This window comes from Bactrocera neohumeralis, chromosome 4 (genome assembly GCF_024586455.1).
Source record: "Bactrocera neohumeralis isolate Rockhampton chromosome 4, APGP_CSIRO_Bneo_wtdbg2-racon-allhic-juicebox.fasta_v2, whole genome shotgun sequence".
NCBI classification, from domain to species: Eukaryota; Metazoa; Arthropoda; class Insecta; order Diptera; family Tephritidae; genus Bactrocera; species Bactrocera neohumeralis.
The window spans coordinates 73523943-73539265 of record NC_065921.1 but is presented as its reverse complement, the minus strand read 5'-3'; the positions used below and the strand labels follow the sequence as shown (position 1 = coordinate 73539265).

General features: G+C 28.5%; 2 protein-coding genes across 4 annotated transcripts in view; both read left to right on the top strand.

Annotated features, from left to right (window-relative positions):
* LOC126756674 (ecdysone receptor) overlaps positions 1-15323 on the top strand; it is a 310622-nt gene that overhangs the window by 164399 nt on the left and 130900 nt on the right. The window lies entirely within an intron of this gene.
* The window catches only part of LOC126756706 (nitric oxide synthase-interacting protein homolog), a 131695-nt gene that overhangs the window by 35400 nt on the left and 80972 nt on the right, over positions 1-15323 (top strand). The window lies entirely within an intron of this gene.

The following is a 15323-nucleotide window of genomic DNA, read 5'->3' as shown; positions in this document are numbered from 1 at the left end:
CTGACTTACAGCGAATGGAAAGGAAAATATATAAAAATGTTATATACATATGTATGTATATGTTTATATATATTTGTGTACGCATTAAATTTGTAGTTAATGTAGTTAAAAGTGCCATAAAAATTTGAGCTCTGACGCACCTTTGCTATAAACTAGTATTTTGTGTGTGTTTATATAGTTCCAAAAAATTATAAAATATTCTGTAATTATACCGCCATATTTGACGATCCGACTTGAGTTGAGTTGGGTGATATTTGGTATACGATGAGTTCGTATTCCAAACCCAAGAAAGTTTCACAAGTTGCGCTCGGGGATAAGTAATGCAAAAGCCCTGACAAAAAGCTCTGAAAAATCTCAGGATAAAAAAAGCTCAGCAAGAGTTTTTTGATTGCAGAGTTTCAAACGCTTGAGTACAGTATCGCATATTGATATGACGGCGATGAGGTTCGGCTAATTGTATATCTTGATTGTAATGCAAAAGCTCTAAAAAGTTCTGAAAAAGCTTAGGATCAAAAAACTCAAAAAAATTGTTTTGATAGCAAGCGCTTCAGTTTAGCATCACAGGTTGACATTTTGACATTTCGTGTAATAGTCTATTAGATTGTTATTACTTAGAGTTTTCAAATGATATTCATTATTAAAGCCTTAAGAAACTTAAGAAGTTGTCTTGCATAAGAAATCATATATATTTATAAATAATATGTAAAAAATATTTATATTATTATAAGCAAAGAACATTAAGTTCGCTGATGTCGACGGCATCATGATTGTTGGACTCAGTGATAGTCATACAAATGAATGTGTACACTTTAATAGCTAATTTGTTTTCTTTATGCTATATTTCTTTAACAAAGCATTAACTTTTTTCCTACTTTTTTGCACCTGTGTGACACACTGTCATTAATTGAGGTCTAAAAGGTGGAAGAGCTACATAAGCGCATCGTTTTATACTATACACATACATACATACATACATACATATGTATAAGCATAGTCTACAAATTGAACTTAGCAAACACTGTTGATCTTTACATCATGTTGGTACAATTTGAACACAATCATGGTTTTGGAGAGCGGTGAATCGAACAAATAACTAGTATATATCACTCAAACTGCTACAAAAAAATTAAGACTGCATAGAAAAGAGTTATAGCAATTCCATTAGTTCAAAACATACGCTCTTGTATAGAAGCTTTATTTCTATTAAACTTGGTATAAATCACCAAAACTAGTATAAAGTAAATTTGATAGAATATAATGAGTTTTTAGCACTTCGTTGCGTTAAAAATTTTTTTTTGTATAAAATATGCAAACAATTAAACTGGTATAAATCTCCCAAATTGGTATAATTAAAACTGATGTAATGAAAAGCAGTTATATCACTTCAATGAGTTAAAAACACTCTTTTGTATAGATGGTATGAATCACTTCAACTGGTATAAATATCTTAAACTAGCATAAAAAATTTTTGATAGAGCAGAAAGAGTTTTTAGCACATCAATGAGTAATATTCCTTAACTCATTGATGTGCTAAAAACTCTTGTGCTCTTGTATAAAAGGTATTAACATTTAAACTGGTATAAATCGCTCAAACCTATATAATAAAAACTGATACAATAGAAAGCGGTTATAGCACTTCAATGAGTTAAAAAACACGCTATTGTATAAAATGTATAAGTCACTTAAACTGGTATAAATCACTTCAACTGATATGAACATATGAAAATAGAACATAAAAAGCTTATAGCTATTCAAAATACGATGCTGTATAAAATATATAAATCACTTGAAGTGGTCTAACTTGCTTAAACTGGTATAATCGAAAGTTAATACAATGGAAAGAAGTTAGAAAACCTTAATTAGTTATCAAATTCACTCTTGTATGAAAGCTATAAATGACTTAAACTAGTATAAATAATTCAAACTGGTATAATGAAATGTAAAAATGGACAAACTAGAATTTTGTTTAAAATTCGTTTTAATAATTTTTTGTTGTCGCTTTCGTCTATATTTTTGTTTGAAAAAAGAGTGAACCCAAAACGGATCATTGTGCTTATGAGAAAGCTTCCAAACAAGTTCGGACCCAAATTAACGATCGACCAAAACATTTTGACTCACAAGTGAGCTTTCATTAATATTTAATTATAATTTCTATATAACTATAATTATTATTCTTGTTACTAATATTTTTTATAAGTAAAAATCTTATTTTCTGATTTAGAGTACAGAACCTGTCTTTCTGGTAATATTTAGGCAAAGCAACGCGTGCATCAACTCACAAAAAAATTTGTATGACAATTAGACCCATCTTTTAATCCTCCACTAAGTCTACTCTACACACTCTCTCACTTCATAGCACAACTTAACTAGAAATTCTCTCGTACCAAGTTTACGAGTCCATCAATACAACACGTCGTTAACAGTCGATCACTTTGGCAAACAAAATCAAAAGTAAAGCGGCTTTGGTTAGTTGGCAAGAACGCGTGCGTAAGCCATAAACCAAAACAAAAATACCATGTCATGCCATGAAAGGGGGTAATTCAGACTGCTACGGCTACCTGTCGCAATCTCGATCGTGTACTTGATGCTCGTCGCTGATATACTATATGTACATACATATGTATGTATATGCCTATGTGTATATACATATATTTGTATGTGCTGCATACTTTTTACAAACAAAACCAACCTGTTCCTCAAAAAGCTATATACTCGGTGGGGAAAAAAGTCACGAAAAAACTGAAAGCAAGACTGGTTTGTTCATTATGGCCGAACATTCAAGGTGGCTAGCGGAGAAACCCACAAAGCGCAAATCGCACAAAAGTAACATACATACACAATTCATGTTTGTAGAAGGTATAAAAAAGAATGCTATTTGTGCGGCGCAGATCTTCAGAAGTCCAACGAAGTTGTGTGGTTTACCATATTCGCTGGTTTTTATTATTATTTCTAGCCTTTATAAACACTCTTAGCTGCGTTGAGTGATCGTGAGCGTGATGATCATCATTAACGTCGGCTTAAAATGAAAGCTTAGCTTTATATGTGTGTATATGTAGTTGTAGAATTTATTGTGTAGTTGTAGTATTCGCAACGCTATTGCAGTGTGCTGCAACTTGGCGGACTTTTGACTGATCAGTAGAATAAAGCTCACATCTTCGACTTTGGTTGACTTGTTGCTGATCCTCAGCAGTTGATCATCATTACATCGTCTTTAAAATCGCTGCGTTTTAGTTTCTTATGTGTTTTTTTGTATATATAGTACAACTGAAAGCCTTATTTTTTGCTTAAAGTGCTTGTTTATCTTATCATTAAAAAGAGGAAAAATATACTTACTAGCCGGTTTGCGGTTTAAAAATTCGTTGACTTTTGATTTTATTAAGTGGCGCAAGTTCAGCTATATTCGACAATTTATTTATTATACCCCGAACAGGTGATCTCTTTATAAGCACGAAGGTTTTGAGATATCGAAATTAGCTTTTGTAGGCTTCCTTAAATACCTAAGAGACTGCTTATTTGTCGGAACCGCGAATATCGGACCAGAACGATCGGAATCAAGTGCTTCTATGGAAGTGCATTTAACAAGATATCTCCACGAAATTTGACACAGAGCTTTGTGTAAAGCAGTGGTGCAATCTCCCGAGAAATTGTTTAGATCGGATCACTATAGCATATAGCTGCCATACAAACTGACGGTCAAAATTAAGTTCTTGTACAGAAAAGATTTTTAGTTGAAGAGATATCTTCACGAAATTTGGCATGACTGATTATCCGAAACAGCGGTCTAATCACGCAAGAAATTGTTCAGATCGGACCACTATAGCATATAGCTGCCATACAAACTGAACGATCAAAATAAAGTTTTTGTATGAAAAACTTTTTTATTTGTTAAGATATTTTCATGAAATTTGGCATTTATTATTGTTTTAGTCAAGGCGATAATCTCTTTAAAACTTATTCAGATCGAGACACTTTAACATATTGCTGTCATACAAACTGACCGATCAAAATAAAGTTTTTGTATGAAAAACTTTTTTATTTGCTAAGATATTTTCATGAAATTTCTCATGAGATATTGCCCAAAGCAAAGTTATAATCTCCGTACATATTGTTCAGATCGGACCACTATAGCATATAGCTGCCATACAAACTGTACGATCAAAATAAAGTTTTTGTATGAAAAGCTTTTTTATTTGATAAGATATTTTCCTGAAATTTGGCATTTATTATTGCTTAATTTAAAGCAACAATCTCTTAGAATATTGTTCAGATCGGACCACTTTAACATATAGCTGTTATACAAACAGATCGATCAAAATCACGAAAATAGCTTTTAAATCCTTTTATGCTATAAGAAATACAGCCGTGTAGGGTATTTTAGCTTCGGCGCAACCGAAGTTAACATTTTTTCTTGTTTATCTTTTTCCTGCCGCATTTTTATTCTTATTCTTTTATTTTTACATTTACAACACTTTTTATCAACTGTTTACCTTACATCGCCTTATTGCCTTCCATTTGCTCATAAGTTTTACGAGTGTTTTTTATTACGCGCACTTTGTGTTTCCAGATTTTTAACTTCGTATGATTATTTTTTTGTTTTTGGTTTTGTTTTTTGTTTTTGTATGAAACGCGTTAACGCACCAGCGATCTTAAGTTTTGCCATAGCAAAAATTACTCGCCCAGTATTGGCTGTATTGTGTGGCTCAGAGCTGGCAATCTTAATTAGCCTTCATCATCGCTTTGCACTCCACTCCGTAGCCACTTTCCAACAAAAAAAAAAAAACCTTACGTACTTGAAGACTCAGCAGCAGCTCTATTAATTAAAAGCTTTTACCACTGCCCAGTGTCCGTGTGGCTTTGACATATTTTTCACATTTTCCTTTTATGCGAAAATTATGTCACCTCGGTAACTTTCCAACTGCTCCACTTTGAGACCACGCCACACACAGTGAACAACAAAGTCAATTAAGCAGGCGGCCAGTCAGTTGTTTGTGCAAAGCAATCAAAATTATTCTTAAGTATTTCGCCATTTCCCTTTTGGCGCGCTGAGAGGAGTGACCATGTTCATTGGCGGCCTGCAAAGTTGGCCTTAGCACTTAACCGCTTCGCAGCCATTTGCCACCCACTGTTACTGTGCTGTTTTAGACTACTTGCTTTTGTTTTAGTTTTTATTGTTTTCTGTGCATAGAGTTCCCTTTCCAGACTATGGTGCTCCAGTAGTACTTTTCAGCTTTCGTCATAGTATCGTTGCTTTCTGGAGGACATGTACGCACTCTGCCTTATAATTAACCATGTGTTATTATAAATCCTTGTCGGCAGCACATACATATGTACATATGTATGAATTTTTTTGTATATACATATTTTTCTTGATCCACTTGAGTTTTTTTTTTTCAAATTATTTTAGTTTTAGTAGACTCAAGCTGCGTTCAGCACTTTCCATTAGCAGCTTCACTAGTCTACTGCTGTATAGTTTGTCCTTCAAGTTGTAGAGACACAGTTTCCGTCGTTTGAAGGACAAATCAAGCTGCTTCCGAATGTGTTTATGCTGACCACCTACTAATTCATTGTTGGTTAAAGGTTTTTTTCTCTCAGTCGGTGTTTTTTCTCTCCTCCTCTAGCAGTATGTTAAGATTTTTTTTTATCGTAGATTTCATTTCAAGCTTTTAGATATCGTTCTGAAATTTTGCACACGTTCTTTTCTACTCAAGAAACTACTTATTTGGTGGAACCGCCGAAATCGGTTGACTATAGCATATAGCTGCCATACAAACTGACCGGTCAAAATTAAGCTCTTCTATGGAGAACTTTTTTATTTGATGAGGTATTTTCATAAAACTTGCCAGAGTTTATTGTTTAGTATAAAAGAAATCTTTACACTATCTCCATAGAAACTGAAATCGTTCTTCTAGGGAAAACTTTTTATTTCATGAGGTATGTTCGTGAAATTTTGCCTAGACTATAGCATCTACAGCTGCCATACAAACTGGACGATCAAACTCAAGTTGTTCTATGGAAAACTTTTTTATTTGATGGGGTATTCTTATGAAATTTGGCATCAATTATTTTCCAGTAAAATGCTATAACCTTCAATAAATTTATTCAAATCGGATCATTTTAACATATAGCTGCCATACAAACTATAAAGTTTTTGGTTCCAATTTTGTTTTTTGTGTTGTTGTTGTTGTTTTTATTATCTGCGTTTTTTCATCCGGTAGCGGCAAATAATTGCCACCTTCCATTTGTCTACTCAAATTATTTATCTTATCGCCACGAATTTCCCAAGTATAAAATAAAAGTTTCAATTTTTTATTTTTTCCTTTAAAAAACTATAATTCTCTCACAACTTTACCTAATTTTTGCATATTCCTATAAATATTCATATTCGCGCACCGCTTCACTTAATTCTAAATAGTAAAAATTCTAATGTAATTAAACTCATAAACACGCATTTACTTTGCACTTTGCAATGGCAAAACAATTGCCGAAAGGTTAATGCACACTGGCGATGCGCGTGCGAGAGCGTTGCGCCGCTGCTACTGCAATATTATGCAAATTGCTCACTTAATAGCTAGAGAAAATATTGCATTAGCCACTTACAATTAATTAAAGTATTTAATAATAGTATGTACAATACAAATAAACAAACGAGACAGTGTCAGTTGTGAGAAATGCGCACATTAACCTTAACCTCATTTCTCAACCGACAATTGGGCGCATACAAACGCTGTATATTGTATATAAGTGCATATACATACATTCTCCACGGTGAGAAGAGAAACGTGCGCGGCGCTGCAGTTACAGTGACGCGAAGCGCAGCAACAAATGTAACAGCTCGCATATAGTGATGCTTGGCATATATTATATATATAGTATGCATGTACATGCATATATATTAGCCGAACAGCTGTTCACCGCTGCACCAACAACTAAATCAGCAACTTTATCTACTGTAGACGCACCCCAAATGACTAGTTCTCGTTGTGCGCTGCTTACGTCGCTGCAGCGTTCTGCTAGTTGGAAATTATTATATGTGATTGCCCGCTTGGGCTGTGTGTGGGCCGGCGTGCTAGCAATCAACGCTATCGTTGTCATTGCACTCGTCATTGACAAGAAAAAAAACAACAACAACAACAATAAAAAATTGTATGTGTAATTAATTTATTAAATATGCTAAAAGAATACGTATATAAATTATAAGTCCACTGTAATGCCTACTCATGTTTTGCAACAATAACTATAACAACAACAAAATCGTATTAATATCAGCATTACATGCACAACTGTAATCTGAGCGCCAAACAATACATGAGAGACGCCACTGATAATGACCACTATCTCGGTAACAGCTAGGCTGATGAGTGTAAAAATCTCATTAGCTGTAATTGTAGCAGAGATATTCTTGTATGAAATATTTATTTGCAAGCCTTTGCACGCGAATTGCAAATAACCAGTGCAATTAAAATATTTACAAGAATTTTATTTTTGTTTTGTTGTTGTTCTTTTACAGTGTGTGTGGTCGTTTAATTACTGCAGTTTTGTTGTTATACTGTAACGTTGGCGATTAGGCCTGCTTGACAATTAGTTGGGTGGAGTTGACTGCAAAGCAAATTTTTAGCCTACAGCAGAAACATTAGGGTTTAAGACACATTTAGATTTAGGAGAGAGGGAGCAAAATGTAAAGAGAAAGCCTGCCATGCATTATTATTAATTTTATCAGAAAGTATAGAGTTATACAAATCTGAAGTACAGGGTTGATCATTTTTTAATGTTATTAAATAATTGTGGTTTAATTAATAAAATTAAAAATTGATCATTGATCTTCCCAAATTGGTTTAAAAATTAATTGAAAAAATTAAATGTCAAAATATAAAATAATTACAAAAACAAAATTAATTAATAAAGATTAAAAAAATTAAGCAATTCATAAAAATTAAGAAAAAATAAGTTATAAAATATTTAATATTAATAAAATAAAATTATTGAAAAATTTTATTAATTAATAACAATAAATGAAATTAATAAAAATTAATCAAATAATAAAAATTAAGAAAAAATAAGTAATTAAATATTTAATATTAATAAAATAAAATTATTAAAAAATTTTATTAATTAGCAACAAATAATGAAATTAATAAAAATTAATAAAAATTAATCAATTAATAAAAAGTAATAACTAAATTTTAAATTAGTTACTAAAAAAGTTATACAAAAATTTTAATTAATAAAAATGAATAAAACTAAAAATATAAAGTTACATATACATATACTATGTACATATGTACATATGTAAATATGTATGAGGTACAGGGGTTGTGAATTTTCTATTGAATTTAAAAAAATTTTGGTTTAACTAATAAATTCAAAATTGATCATTGATTTCCTCAAATTGGTTTAAAAATTAATTAAAAATATTAAATATTAATATATAAAATAATTAAAAAAATTAATTGCTTAATTAAAATTATTAGAAACTAGTAAAAATCAACTAAGATTAATAAAATAAAATAATTAAAAAAATTAATTAATAAAAAATATATAATTAATAAAAATTAAAAAATAATAATTAATTAATAACTAATTTTAAATTAATTAATTAGTTTTAAATTAGTTATTAAAAAAAAAGAATAAAAAGTTTAATTAATTATTAAAAATTAATTAAAATTACTTAAAGGTATAAAATTTTTAATTAAAAAAATAAGTTGATTAAATATTTAATTTTAATTAATTATTTTTTATTAATTAATTACAATTTTTAGTATTTTTTTAAATTAATATATTTAATTAATTAACTTTGATTAATTATTTTTTTTAATTTTATTAATTAATTAAATTCTTGTATTATTATTTTTTTAATAACTAATTAAAAATTTAATTATTTTTTTAATTAATTGGTTAATTTTCAATTTTGAAATTGTGGCTCACCTTCACTGAGCGAAGTTTGAGTACCTTTTCTCTATGCTTTTTGCTATAAATATTTATGTATGTATGTAAATGTGTATTTAGTGCGTACAAATGTACAACTATCTATGTATACATATATGTATGAATGTATGTATGTATTTCAGTTAATACTCATTCACTCTATAGCCATGAAAATATTTGTTTTTATAGCGTTTAAGTCCATAAACCTTATCGTAAAATTCGATTTACATATAATCAAACCAAAAAAACAAAAAAACTGTATCTTTTACCGTCATATCTTGACGCATAAAATAACTAACTCAAAACAAAGCACTGGAAAAGTCAGCTCTAGCACTTTAGCAGTCACTTTGTCGTTGGGGAAGACTTGAAAAATCTGTTATACCCATAAATGTGCGGAAAAATACGACTTCCACGCACTTTGTGGCGTGTGTCAGACTTGAGGCAAGCAAAAATAGTTTGAACAGAGCTGTATTGTAATGCTAAATGTAATGTATGTACATATATACTACTCACTATAGATAAATATAGAAATTAAATAAAAACCTAAGTTTAAAAAAGACCTAAAAAGTATAAATTACTAAATGTTGTATCGCATTAGCTTCATTCATCCGTACACTAAATATACCTCCTAAGCTTTGTAATGTTTGCTTAGCCATATCTACACATGCACGCTCTTGCTCTACCAGCGTCCATTGTTTTGATAAGTCTGTTGACTTTTCCTGTCATACCTATACACCCTGTAATATGTACGCACTCTGACTTATTTACTTGTCACTTTTCCACTACTTCATATTTGTTTTTACAATTTGCTTGTTTACGCTTGGAGAACGCGCCGCATACAATGTTACACATGTATCTTTGTATGTACATGTATGTACGAAAATTACTTTAAGCGCGTAAATTCTCAACATGTATATAATAAAGTATGTGTTGTGCGCTCATTTGTGTTATGTGCCATAAACATATCCGCTTCGAGCGTAACATATCACCGATTACATAAGCTTATATGTATTTAATGGCGCCTTGGCAATGATAAGTTACAAGTTGGGTAAATTGTCTGTTACGTCGACGCCTTTCGAGTGCATCGTCGCGCCTTTAAAATACACCGGCTGCGTGCATGATTGATCTATGCGCTAATAACCTTGATCAGTTTGCTCTAAGGTGGATTTTTTTGAATATTTTTTGTGTGATATCTTGCAAGTCCATCAATTTTTGAGATATGGATATGAAATTTGGTATATAACATTTTCTTCCCAAAAAGCTGCTAATTTGTCGAAATCGCCGATGTTGGGCTACTATAGCATATAGCTGCCATACAAATTGTTCAAAGAAACTCTAGTCTTTGTATGAAAAACATTTTTATTTGAAAAGATATCGTCACGAAATTTGGCATGCATTATTTTTATAAAGAATGCCATTTTGTGCAGATTACTATAGCATATATAGCATATATATAGCTGTCATACAAACTTATCAATCAAAAGCAAGTTCTTGTATGGAAAACTTTTATTTAATAATATAACTTCACCATATTTTGCATGTATTATTTTTATAAAGAATGCCGTAATCTACAAACATTTTGTGCATATCGGACAACTATAGCATATAGCTGTCATACAAACTGATCAATCAAAAACAAGTTCTTATATGGAAAACTTTTTTGTTTGACAAGATATCGTCACGAAATTTAGCATGTCTTATTTTCAAAGAAAATTCTATTAAGTGTGAACATATTGTTCAGATTAGGTTACTAGAGCATATAGCTGCCATACAATTTTACCGATAAAAATCAAGATAAAGTACTTATCATACCTTTTAACTTTCATTACCAATTAGAAATGCACCAGTGGAGGGTATTATAGCTTCGATACAACCACAACAACAAGTTAACGTTTTTTGTTTTTTTTTATTTTATTTATTGCATTAAAATAAAAACTTGCTGCAGTCAAGCATAAGATTTGTGATTTTTTTTACAAATATAAATACATAAAATGATATGATAATTAATTAAGTATACACATACATTTTATATATGTACATATGTATATACATATGTACATTTATATACTATATATATACATACATATACATATGTACATTAATAGCCACGTCACATTTTCGCAAAAATGTGAAATACGCTAGAGCGCACAAGGTGAATGACTATGTGCTAGATCGCTAGATCAACAAGACATTTCTAACATAACAACCACCTGAGTGTTGAACTCAACAACGTGATACGAAAATTTAGCAAATTATACTGTATGTACCCAAATTTTTGCTATGTGTCATCACTAAATAAAGTAAAACAACAGTATTTAGTCAGCAAAAATTAGAGTGTAATTAGATTTAATTTGCCATAAAAAGGAACTTAATCATACACAGCGATTGACAATCTTGGTAACAACAATTATATACTACATACATATGTATGTATGTACATATGTATGTATGTACTTAAAAAAGTAAATTATATTCAGAATAATGAAATGCTAAAATGTACATACATACATACGGGCTTAAAAAAATATAAAAATTTATACTACATACATATAATTGTTTTTTCGCATTATTCTTGTTACCTTATTCGTTTTGTTTCTTAAGTTTTTTTATTTAAACTTTTGTGATTTATTATTTCTTTTATTCAATTTTTTTCTTTAATTTTTTTTTAATTATTTATATTAATTTTATTTTGTTTTAATTTTTTTCAAATTTTTTAAACTTATTTTATTTTATTCTAGTTTTTTTGATTTATTATTTCTTTTATTCATTTTTTTTAAATTATTTATATTAATTTTATTTTGTTTTAATTTTTTTAAATTATTTTAAATTTTTTCTAATTTTTTTAAACTTATTTTATTTTATTTAATTTTTTCCATTTTTTCCATTTTATTTTTTTAAAACTTTTTTTTATTATTTTTTTATTACCATTTTTTTTTATTTTTTTTTTTTAAATTATTTATATAAAATTTTTTTATTTTAATTTTTTTTCAATTTTTTATTTATATTTTTATTAAATTTTTTTCTTAAATTATTTATATAAATTTTAGTTATTTTAATTCATTTGAATTTTTTTAATTTATTATTTTTTTCTAAATTACTTTTGATATTTTTATTGTTTTTTTAAACATTTTTTTTTTTTTTTAATATATTTTATTTTAATTTTTTTCTTCATTATTTTTAATATTTTTATTTATTTTTTAATATTTTTAATATATTCTTTTATATTTTTTTAATTTTTTTCCTTCTATTATAATTTTTAATTTTTTTTCTTTTCTTCAAATATTTTTTGTTTTCGTGAACGAAAAGTTCAACGTCTTCGCAAACAGCGAGTGCAATTTCATTCTAATTAATGCGTCAGCGTCAGTTTAACCTTGAACGCGTTTAATAACACACAAATAAAAATCACACACCTTCCATTGCATACCTACTATACGTATGTACATACATACATATGTATATGCATATCACATGCCACATATGCAGCTACTTGTACGAGTAATGCAAGCAGCGAACTGTATCAAATAGACGAACTGAAATACATATACATACATATGTATAACGCCTGACAAAAAAAAAATCATACTAATATCTACATTCACACACATTCGTGCACTCAGTTAGCATCTGCACGTATGTACTTAAAATTTCGTGTATTTTCGTGAACGAGTGCGCGAATGACACTTGCTTGCATTGCAGCAATAAAATGGCAGCCAATCGGATTGGCGTTAGACAGCGGTGCGCTTTTATGTGGCGTAGCAGCAGTTCCTTAATTATATTTCGGTGATTTGGCAGCGAACTTTTTTCGTAATGTAAATTTTGCCGAAACATTTTTAGAAATCGCTTTTATTTTGCTGTCTTTTTCTAAGCGCTGTATTTTTAAATGCGCGAAATTTGTATGTTCGCACATTCTGTGATGTGTCAGCTAGAGACGTTTGTCGAGTGCGTTACTAATTTTAATTCAGCGACTTTTTGCATTTTTTTTTGTTTGAAATTGCCAATCAACAAGTTGGTTGAACTTTCAGGGGCGTATTTTAGTTTTATTTGCAATTTTATATAATTTTTTCGTTATTTTTTAATTTTAGAAAGGAAGGTGTTGTGAAATGTTTTTTGCTGCTGATTAGAATGTTGCTAATGGCTTAATTTCAGCGGTTCTATGCACTTTAGAATTCCAAAAAGTGAATTTTTTGAGCTTCTGTATTGAATATATGCACAGTTGAGAATATTCTCCGAAAATTTTATATTCATCCGGCAAATAGTTTTGGAGATGTGAGTTTCTTTGTAAGGACTTTATAACATAGCGTAATCGGCTGCCAGAACTTTAAACGCCTTTTTCTCGAAAGGCTGTTTTATGAGTCGGTGAATGAATAACTAGATCTGGGATGAATTTTCAATGCTCACATATTGGCTAACTTCAAAACACAAAATCTGAATCTGAACTTGTGAAGCGCTTTAATATAGTATATGACAACAGTATCAATTTTATGCTTTACAGCCTGCTCAAGCATTTTTCCATTTTTCCCAACAGCCACTAGTATTCTAAAGCACACATATAATGGCCTCGTACTTGGCCTACTCTTCGAATCGTTTTTTTTTATTTGTGATTGGTTTAATTTTAATTAATGCGCATATGACAAATACTTGCATATGTATTAGAATGAAACCGGTTGCCTCGGCTCAACAGCTGTCGACGTTAGTTGTATTCTCAACGAAATCTTAGGCTGGTTATTATTTTCCGTTAGTGAGGCGAAGGTTTTTAGCCAAATTAAAAATAGTTGAATTAATTTGTGCTTAATTTGGAGAGCTAGCCGTATAATAGTACCAGAGTTCAGCTCGTTTGCATATACATATGTATGTACATATGTATGTATGTATTAAAGTTGGAAAATTGTTATTAACCTAAAGCTGTCTACAGAGGCATGCAACTCATGTGAGTAAATTTGTTGGGTAGACAAGCTTTAAGGAAAGGCAATTATGATATGCATTTTGAATATTTATAGTATGTAGATTGATAGAAAAATGTATGGTGAAAATCGAAAAATCAATAATGAAAAACATTTGTTTTAGTCAAAATAACTAAAAGAAAAATTTAATTATAAAAAAATATTAATTGATTGCCGTTCTGGATTTTTTGATTTAATTTTAGTAAAATATTAAATATAACAATAAAAAAATACAAAAAAAAATTTAAAAATGCATAAAAAATTATAAAAAAAATTAAAAATTACAAAAAAATAAAAAAATTAAAAATATTAAAAAAAAATTTTAATTTAATTAAAAAATTTAAAAAAAAAAAAAATAAAAAAAATTAAAAATTATAACAAAATTGAAAATTGTTTTTTCAAAAAAAAAAAATTAAATCAAATAGAAAAAAAATAAGAAAAACTAAACAAACAAAACATCAAAATACAAAATAAAATAAAAAAATAAACAAACAAAGCATTATAATTCAAAATAAAATTAAAAACTAATTAAATTTAATAAAAAAAAATTAGTCGAAATCAATTAAAATTTAATTAATTTAAATTAATAAATTAAATCTCTTTGCATATTTTGTAAATTTTATTTTGTATTTTGATGTTTTGTTTGTTATTAATTAATTTGAAAACTAATTACAAAAAGTAAATTGAAGAAAATTATGAAAATAATTTTTACTATAAAGCTCATTATTATTATTATTCTTTTTTACAAAACAGTATTTCCATTCCATGTTTGAAATGTACTAACAAGGTAACAAAAAATTTTAAAAATTAAATTTTTTTAAATTAAAAGGAATTACAAAGAAATAAAAAAAATTAAACAAACAATGAAAAAAATTAAAATAATCAACAATTAAAAAAATAAAAATACATAATTATATTTACTAAATATAAAAAAAAATTAAAAATTAAATCTAAAATATTTTTAAGTCCTTTTAATTAAAAAAATTAAAAAAAAAAAAACAATTTAAAAAATTAAAAATACGAAAAAAATTAATAAACAATTAAAAAAAATAATAATACAAAATTACATTTATTAAATATAAAAAAAATTAAAAATTAATTAAAAAAAATTAATTAAATTTTTTTTTATCGATTTAGAAAATTAAAAAAAAAATAGTTTGGATTATAAGTCTCAGTATTTTTTTTTCAAAACAGTATTTCCATTCCATATATGAGATGTACCAACAAAGTACCAATAACATGCGCAAAATACAAAGTAAAATTTAATATGAATTTTGAAAAGATTATATAAGGAGAGTTAGTAAAAAAAACATTGAAAAAAATTCAAGAATAATGTTCAACCAGTTCAAGTGCTTTTAAACAAGAAAAAGTATGTACAAAAAAATGCAAAGAAAGCAGTTTAAAACTTGATTGGATTTCTCTATCTTATGCCTACATCTCTCCCATCTCTTTCTCTTTTTG